Raw genomic sequence first — 10,410 nt, 5'->3', positions numbered from 1 at the left:
GGGCTTGTTTTGTGAGTCCGCAGATGACTATTGAGGTCTATCTGCGCCCGACAAAATCTTTGACAGTGTGGACAGGGAATGGTAGCGCCTGCTACGGGGTTGTTAGATCTGTTCTTTCTGGCTTGTCTGCGGTCTTCTGCAGCAGCGATCCTATTCGTCTCGCATGTGTTGGTACCCTTGTGGATAACTGATGGCCACCATTCTCTGTCTAGAGCAGCCTGCTTCCAAGTGTCATGGTCGATGTTGAAGGCTTTCAGTGTGTCCTTAAAGCGCTTCTTCTGGCCGCCTTGTGAGCGCTTTCCCGTTTGCAGCTTGCCAAAGAGCAATCTTTATGGTAATCGATCGTCTGCCATGCGAGCTACGTACCCTGCCCATCGAAGCTGAGACTGAATCAAGATGATATGGATGCTGGGCAGGTTAGCATGTATTAGTACCTCGGTGTCCGGGATCCTGTCCTGCAACTCCATGCCGAGAACACACACACACACTCACTTTAAGTACACACTGAAAGCCTCACCGACTAACGGCGGTGCTCCAGCATGGCTGCAGTCAATTGACTGAAATAATTAAACGAGTAAAAGAGTAGACGAACCCCAACTAAAAAACATTAGTGACAAACTTAAGGGGTAGGGGTGGAGAAGAAGAAGAAAAGAAGAAGAAGAAGGAGAAGGAGAAGATGATGGTGATGGTGGTGATGATGATGATAACGATGATGATGAAGAAGAACTCTTCTTCTTCATCATCATCGTTATCATCATCATCATCGGCGTCATCATCATCGCCACCATCATCACCACCATCTTCTCCTTCTCCTCCTTCTTCTTCTTCTTCTTCTTCATCATCATCGTTATCATCATCATCACCACTATCACCATCATCTTCTCCTTCTCCTTCTTCTTCTTCTTCTTCTTCTTCTTCTCCACCCCTAACCCTTAAGTTTGTCACTAATGTTTAGTATAACACCTACGCTAATTCTATAAACAAGCCTGTCAATATAAATATTCTCCTGAATTGAACTGAGACTGCCAGCCGCCACTGACCATTCAAAATACGACCATCAGGGCACACCCAGATTCTCCCACCCCCCTTTCCTCACCAGCCTTCCCTCTACTACCCTACCAAGAACTCACAACTACCTCGAACACACAAGTGCAAACAGGGAGTCAGAGAAAGGCAGAATGCCACTTAAATCTGAACACTACTATAGAAATATTCTTTTAAAAAAACTTTTCTTCTAATTTTTTCTAAATTTAATTATTTAATCGTTACAGTTGAAAAGGTCTCAAATGACCGAGACCGGTACTGAAATGTTCACTATAAAATTATTTTAGCATTTTCTATTTTTTACTTGTTTTTTCATATATATCAACTCGTGTGTTCCTTTTCACCCTTATACATATATATATATATATATATATATATATATATATGCATGTATGTATGTATGTATGTATATGTATGTATGTATGTATGTATGCATGTGTGTATGAATATATGTGTACATGTTTGTATTATTTTCCCTTTTCCCCTTTACAATTAAGCTTATGCTGAGCTGCCAAATATTTGATAGCAAGGAAAGCATTGTGCAGCATCTTTCGATTTTTAAAATGCTTGCAAAATATTATTATTCCGCATATCGTGATCAGTTATTGGTATAAATTTTGTATTTGCACATTTTTTTACAAGGGCCCAAGTCCAGCATTACGTTGTTTCAGTCGGGTCGGTACGTATCCTGTTGCTCCAATAATAATAAGTATGAAACCAAAAGATTATCTGGTCACTGGACTTAAAAACGCGTCGTCAGTGATCCATTGATGTTTTCCTTCTCTTTTTTTTTTTGCATGTACGTTTGATAGGTAGGTATTTAAGAAGGCTGGTAAGTACACAGGTAGATAGGTATGTAGGAAGGTAGGTAAATAGGCAGGCGGGTAAGTAAGTATATAAGTATCAGCCAATGTAGCCATCACCCGTGTGGTCTATCGGTCTGTCTCTATTTATCTATCTATCTATCAATCTATCTATCTATCTATCTATCTCTCTCTCTCTCTCTCTCTATATATATATATATATATATATATATACTGTTTTGACTGGGGAAAGTCATTTTGTTTTTGTGCCCTATAATTTAACACACTCACCGTTAAAATTTCCACTTATTTCTTATTTCTATTTTCCTAAAATTTTCGTTGCGTCTTGAGTGTGTTAAATTATAAGGCGCAAAAAGAAAATTACTTTCCCTAGACACACGAACACACATAAAGAATCTTGCAAAACAAATCCAAACACGAAATATATTATATAGGCACAGGAGTGACTGTGTAGTAAGTAGCTTGCTTAACAACCAAATGGTTCCGGGTTCAGTCCCACTGCGTGGCATCTTGGGCAAGTGTCTTCTGCTATAGCCTCGGGCCGACCAAAGCCTTGTGAGTGGATTTGGTAGACGGAAACTGAAAGAAGCCTGTCGTATATAATATATATATATATGTGTGTGTGTGTGTATGTGTGTGTGTGTGTGTGTGTGTGTGTGTTTGGCCCCCTAGCATTGCTTGACAACCGATGCTGGTATGTTTACGTCGCCGTCACTTAGCGGTTCGGCAAAAGAGACCGATAGAATAAGTACTGGGCTTACAAAGAATAAGTCCCGGGGTCGATTTGCTCGAGCATGGCCGCAGTCAAATGACTGAAACAAGTAAAAGAGTAAAGAGTGTATATATATAAATACACACGCACACAGATAAGGAGATATAGATTGGGTGGGGTGGGCATTGAGAGGAACAGACAACGCGGGAGTGAAGGAGATAGAGAAGGGATGAAAAAGAAAGAGAGAAAGATAGATAGATAAATAGATAGGTAGGGAAAGAAAAAGAGAAGGAGAGAAAGAGAGATGTGTGCTTGAATGGGCATGCGTGTGTGTTAACTGGAACGATTCTCGTATAAAAAATACACCTCTACGTCAGCCTATCGTAACGCCTACATTTGTTGGGAAGCGTAGGTTTTTTTTATTAGAATTTTTCTTGAAGTTTAGTTTGGAACAGAAAATAGGATTTGTTCCAACTCCTGAAGGTCAGCAATTCTAATTCTCTACTGTTCTTTATCCATTGAAATATTTCACATTTCACGAGTTTTTGGTTCCAACCCAGTGATATTTGAAGAATTCCTTCACATTCTTAGGTCTTTGAATTTCAATGATGATTTAACCTTTTTCTCCAACAAAATGGAAATTCAAAGACCAATGCAGCGAGAGAAAAATACACTTCAAATTCTTGAATTTCTTTCACATCACCTTCCAGCCTTCTTTTTCTCTTCCAGCTCCTCGTCGACTTCCTTTTCTTCGAATTTTTCTTCTGGTTTCCAGCAGTAACTACTACTACTACTACTACTACTACTACTACTACTACTATACTACTACTACTACTACTACTACCACCACCACCACCACCACCACCACCACCACCAGTTCTCACGTTGTTTTTGTTAACTTGTTTTTGTTACTATTGTGTCGTATTTGTGAGATATATATACACCCGCGTATTTATACATTGGTACAGCATAATATTTGTATATATATATACAAATACACACACACGCGCACACACACACAGACACACACAAACATACATAAACTTTATGTAGAGGTTAAGGCTACCATCGGTTTCATGTGAAGTAAATCCCTTAATTATCAAGAATTCTACATAGAACCTCGGCGTTCGTCCCCATCTTTCCGTGCTGAAAACTGGTTCTTAATGTTTGATGTTAACGTATATATACATATATACATACAGACATACATACATAAATACATAGTACACATATTTTACTTGCGGCAGTGCCTCCAAGGCCTTTAGTTAAACAAATCAAGCCCAGTACGTTTCTGAGCACAGTACTCCCTCTATCGGTCTCTTTTGCTGAACCTTAAAGTTACAGGGTCTGAAACAATCCAACACTGAATGTCAAACGATAGTGGTGGTGGAGCAAACACAAACACAAACGCACTCACACACACAAACACATACATACGCGCACACATATACTCACACATACATACACACCACCGTGCGCACACGCAAATACACACATAGATATATACGATGGGGTTCTTTCACTTTCCGTCTACCAAATCTACTCATAAGGCTGTGATTGAACGGACTCTATAGCAGAAGACATTTACTCAAGGTGACCCGTAATAGGACTGAACCAGGAAACATGTTGTTGGGAAGCAAGCTTGTTACCACACAGCCACGCCATTATATCTTTATATATAAAAGAGAGGTTGTGTGCTGTCTGTCTCCTACGATTTAGATTCCTAACTACTCCCATATTTTGAGGTGCAGTTTAATCAAAACCGGGTATCTTATAGTCGTGATTCATACGATGAGTCTACGATTTAAAAAAAATTACCATCAATTTTTCCCATTTTTAATGCATTTTTGGCATATATAAGGGAAGTAACTCTCTAAAAATTTATAATTAAATCTCAGAACGTATAAAGCTACAGTAACACCCCCACCGTTGTGGTTAGCTATATTAAGATGGCTATTATATTTTACATCTCTAAAAATGCTTATATAGTTATTTCCCTTACAAACCCGAGCAACGCCGGGCGATACTGCTAGTTTATATATAATGCCATAAATGAATTACTGACAATAGCGTTATAGTAAAAAGTGTTATTGGCGTTTGGCGTTGGCGTTGTTACTGCAGCATCGTGTCTTGGTGTCCTGTTTATTATTGTTAGCATTAGTATTATTATCAATAAACGTAGTAGTATTTTTCCTTTGTTCAGTTTCTTCTTAGCATTCAGGTTTTGCGGTCTTTCATTTCAATATTACATATACAAATCGGAAATTTATTTCCTCTTTGCACTTTACTATTTTTTCCCCTTATCTTTCTTTCAATATTCTAAGGAAGTGTAGGCAATATTCTATTCTGAGAAAATATTCTCAGGTTTGGCATTTGCAGTAGCCGAAAATACTTTTTTGTGTGCATTTAGGTCTTAAACTGTCAACATCTCTCACATAAACACGGTTATTATGCGTTAGATTTCTTGAAGGTAACTTCCAGCCAATATTCTCTAAACATTCTCTATGCTGCTCCTCTGCCATTTACTTTGTTATGGTTATTTGAATGCAGTCATATGGGGGTAAGGCTTTCTCGCGTTCTAAGTTCGATTATATCGATCCCAGTAAATATGTCTCTGTGGTGATGTTAAAGAACAGAGAAAGACTGCGTGGTTAAGAATTTAGCTTTGCAGTCGCGTGATTTTGGACTGCACAGCATTCTTTTACTTTTTTTAGTCATTTATCTACGGCCTTGCTGGAGCACCGCATTTCGTCGAACAAATCGACCTCCAGGACCTTTTCTTTGTAAGCTTAGTAGTAGTAGTTCCTCTTTTAGATGAAAGGGTTCGAAGAGATGCCAAAAGAAGTATGAAATCTTGGTCAGTATTACAAAGGAATAAATGCAAATGTGGTAAAATCTGTCGGATATCCATCGGCGAACACTTACGTTACGGGTGAGTAAACGCACCAACATCGGTGTCAAGCCACAGTGGAGGAACAAACACTGGATCGCAAATAGACATACACACACATACACACACATACACACACGCTCACACAGACAGATAGACATACACACGCAGATATACGATGGTTCTCCTTCAGTTTCCGTTTACTAAATCCACTCACATTGCTTTACCCAAGGTGCCACGTAGTGAGAAGGAACCCGGAACCAAGCTTTTTACCACAGTCATTCCAGCACCCTTTACGAAAATATGGGACGCTTCACGAGTTTTCATGTCATCCTTGCGCAGGAAGCCTGCTAATCTTCTCAGTATCGTTCCAATTTTAGTATGTGTACTGGCGTTTCGCATGTCTTCTAAAAATCCATACAGATAAATGCATGCTGAATAAAGTTGGTAGACGCAGGAGTGACTGTGTGTGTGAGAAGATGGAAGCCTTTGGCGAGGAAGCTGGGAGTGTTTGACACCAGGTAAGTAGAAGACAAAAACAGGAAACAAAAAGCATGGGGTCTATCCTGGTGGTCAGATGCCTATCCTTCAGAGAAGCCATTAAAAATTTCATTTGTAATGAGCAACGCTTAAGTCAAACGTTATAAACATATTTATTAAATTACTGTATATTTTAAATTGTAAATATTTAATCGCTACAGCTACTTCACCCATTTATGTTTGTCTGTTCTTGTTCGTCCCCTTTTTGTAATGCCTTCATGGCAAATATTTATGAAATAAAGTAGCTTGCTTACCAACCACATGTTCCCAGGTTCAGCCCCACTGCGTGGCACCTTGGGCAAGTGTCCTCTACTATAGCCTTGGGCCGGCCAAAGCCTTGTGAGTGGATTTTGGTATACGGAAACTGGAAGAAGCCCGTCGGATATGTATATATATATATGTATATATATTTGTATATGTGTGTTTGTGTATTTGTCCCTCCAACATCGCTTGACAACCGATGGTTGTGTGTTTACGTCCCCATAACTTAGCATTTCGGCAAAAGAGACCAATAGACTGTGTGCTAGGCTTACAAAGAATAAGTCCTGGGGTCGATTTGCTGGACTATATGCTGGACTATAAAGGCGATGCTCCAGCATGGCCGCAGTCAAATGGCTGAAACGATTTAAAGAGTAAAAGAATAAAAGAGACGGAAACTGTGTGGAAGCCGCTCTCTATACACACACACACATTTACACATAGAGAAAGTACCGAATCAAAGATATACCACTTAGTTTCCTGATTACCACCAGACATACATCAGGCGATAGCAAAGGAAATACTTTTTAGACTAATAACACTATGAACATTTCCATGATTTAATGAAAGTATATATCAGTATGATTTGTAAGCTCACCGGAAACCTGATGCAGTAGGCATCCATCGGTATCACATCTGCATAAAGAAGCATAGGTCGCTAGAAGGATTGGAAACCAAAGCGGTGTTGCTAACGTCAAGGAAAACAACCATGTGGATGACGTAACTCGAAATCAAGTTGTAGTCATTATATATTGATATTTGTAATTTTAACCTTCTTATTACGGTATTCCCTATATTCCCTATTTTCAAAGCGGCGAGCTGGCAGAATCGTTAGCACGCCGGGTGAAATGCTTAGCGGTATTTCGTCTGCCGCTACGTTCTGTGTTCCAATTCCGCCGTGGTCGACTTTGACTTTCATCCTTTCGGGGTCGATAAATTAAGTACCAGTTATTCACTGGGGTCGATATAATCGACTTAATCCGTTTGTCTGTCCTTGTTTGTCCTCTTTGTGTTTGGCCCCTTCTGGGTAGCAAAGAAATAGGTATTTCGTCTGCTTCTACGTTCTGAGTTCAAATTCCGCCGAGGACGACTTTGCCTTTCATCCTTTCGGGGTCGATAAATTAAGTACCAGTTATGCACTGGGGTCGATCTAATCGACTTAATGTCTTTGTCTGTCCTTGTTTCTCCCCGCTATGTTTAGCCTTGTGGGCAATAAAGAAATAAGAATCGTTAGCTCACCGGGCGAAATGCCTAGCGTTATTTCATCAGCATTTACGTTCTGAGTTCAAATTCCGCCGAGTTCGACTGTGACTTTCATCCTTTCGGAATCGATAAATTAAGTAGCAGTTGCATCTAATCGACTGGGCCCCTCCCCCAAAATTGCGGGCCTTGTGCCTAGAGTAGAAAGGTATATTCCCTATTTTCAACACGTTTACATTTAATCCTTTGTAATACTGACCAAGATTTCATCCTTTTTTGCATCACTTCGACCCCTTTCAGCTAAAAGAGAAACTACCATCACCACCACCACCACCACCACCGCCACCACCATCACCACCACCACTACTACTACTACTACTACTACTACTACTTCATTGTAATGTGAGCACTAGTAGACTTGTTATGCTCAGTAATTGCTTTATATCACACCTTTGTAGCAATTTGCGATGTAGGTTGCATGTGATACTATCAAGCTCTCTTTGGTTTTCATATACATATACATACATACATACATACGTGCATACATACATACATGCATGCATACATGCATACATACATACATACATACATACATACATACATACATACATACATACATACATACATACATACATATATACATATATATATATACATATACATATATATATATCAGTACCAATATTTACTTCAGTTCTTTTGAAGGTAAATTGTGTAGAGAAGTTATGTTTTTAGAGAGTGAAAGATCTGACACAAATTCATCCCATTATTTTATTCATTTCACCTCATATGTACAGCTAATTCCCTTGAGAAAGTCGCAAACATTACATAATGTTATTCTCCCTACCGCAAAAAAAAAAAGAAAGAAAAAAAACAAAAAAACAAGCAAACATAAAGAACCGCGCATACCACTCACTCTTTGCTACGAAATAGAAAACCTCGAATCAACATATATAAATAAACTAATATTATTTTTTGTTCATTTCAGTGTTAGACTTATTCAGAATTACTTGATGTGTTTTATTTAGAATTAGATGAAGGCGTCAACCGCATAGATGAATATATGAAGAAGACGGAATATGAATCCAAAAATTCAATTTTAGTTTTACATTGTTTGTGACCCAAATTTGACTCCTGGTTGTTCAAAAGTAAATAATTGTATTTGTTTCTCAGCTTACGTTTTATATATTCGGTTTCATTGTCTGTGTTTGTGCTTACTCACATTCATTTACATGCTTGCTCATGTGATATCCTCAGAATACAGTATTTAAGGTTTATCTTCTATTGTTTCTATTAGGATGCTTACTTAAAACAATTATTTAGAGCGTATATTTACTGTAGTTTTAAAATCTGTTTGATTCCTGATAACACTGAAGCGTCAATTTTAATGTTTCCTGCGTACAGGATCTTATTCTGAATCTTAACTACGGTAATTATTTCTAATTTAAGGTTAGTGATTTCCTAACTTAAACACCTACGAATAAATTTCATTGTGATGAAAGACGAAACAATCTTAACCTCATGTAGCTATAAATAATTCTAATTATACTTTCTGAAAAGTGAGTGTTTCAAGTCTAGATAGAGATGTTGCAAATGAACAATCTAAAAAAAATATATAATGATTTGATTGGAGACTAGAATGTACATACATACATATATACACATACAAACACACACAAACACAGACACACACTCACACGCACACTTATACATACACATACACGCACACACATATATGGATGTGCAGGCGTGTCTTTGTGGTTCGAAGCTTGCTTCTCAACCAAATGGTTCCAGCTTAGTCCCCGGCACACTCCCACTGCATCGCACTTTGGCAAATGTCTTCTACTATAACTTCGGGTCAACAAAACCTTATGGACGACGGCCTGGCTTGGCAACGAATCTGCCAGCTCGCGATCTTACCGTGATTTTAATATCGGTTACAATTGTATCAGCATCACTCCCCTTCGAAAGCTATAACACATAAATAACTATATATGACAAATTACGTATAACTTACATAAAATATTGGGAAATTTCACGTACTGAGATGTTTAACAGATTTATTGTAAAATGTGGTTAATAACGTTTGATGCAGATATACATAATTTAAATATGTACCTTCACTATACAGTTAGCTGTCTCTAGTATCTATATGAATACCACAAATATACGTTCTAAAAATGATAGTACTAAGCTGTAATGTAATTTTGAATTTAGGCCAGCTGTTTGTAATGTAAATACAAGTATTTTAAATAGTAACTCTAAATCTCAGGTCAATGGCGTATGGCAAATATACCCTGTAAATGAGAAGTTAATGAGTCAGAAAATTACAATCTTAACAAAGAGTACTTAAATCAAACATTTAACTACTTAACTATGCAACTGTATTATTTCATTGTTGCAACGATCAATGCTAGTTATGTATTATTTAGTTGCAAAAGAGAGTCATTTTAATAATCCCAAGACACGAAAGTTAAACAGAAGGGAAGTTGAAACTAGAAATCTAATATATTTTGACATTGATACAACGTTGTTGTAAAGACATTCTAGTTTCTTTCAGGAAGTAAAATACTTCCTGTTTATTCTGAAGATGGGGAAAAAAAAAAAAATAAAAGCTTTCGTCTATGAAGTTTTGAGAATTTTGAGAACGATGAATTGTAATTAAAATGAATACATTAGTATTAATATTTGTTTCTGTACCTGATTACGACTATTACATTTTTTCTCCTTTTCACCTTTGCAATATATATATATATATATATATATATATACATGGTTATATATATATATATATATATATATATATATACATGGTTATATATATGCATATACATACATACATACGTACATACATACGTACATACATACGTACATACATATATACATACATACATACACAAACACACATAAAGGAGCACTCCGTCGGTTACGATGACGAGGGT

The 10,410-nt window shown here is 37.6% G+C and overlaps 1 non-coding gene across 1 annotated transcript; it reads right to left on the bottom strand.

Moving 5' to 3' along the window:
* Positions 1-5,767: 5,767 nt before the first annotated feature.
* Positions 5,768-5,872, bottom strand: LOC115220067. The gene has a single exon (XR_003882453.1). It is a non-coding gene; the product is annotated as a U6 spliceosomal RNA (small nuclear RNA).
* Positions 5,873-10,410: the final 4,538 nt, after the last annotated feature.

This window comes from Octopus sinensis, linkage group LG15 (genome assembly GCF_006345805.1).
Source record: "Octopus sinensis linkage group LG15, ASM634580v1, whole genome shotgun sequence".
Classification (NCBI taxonomy): domain Eukaryota; kingdom Metazoa; phylum Mollusca; class Cephalopoda; order Octopoda; family Octopodidae; genus Octopus; species Octopus sinensis.
Note: the sequence above shows the minus strand (reverse complement) of the source record. Positions and strands in the feature narration are given on the sequence as shown.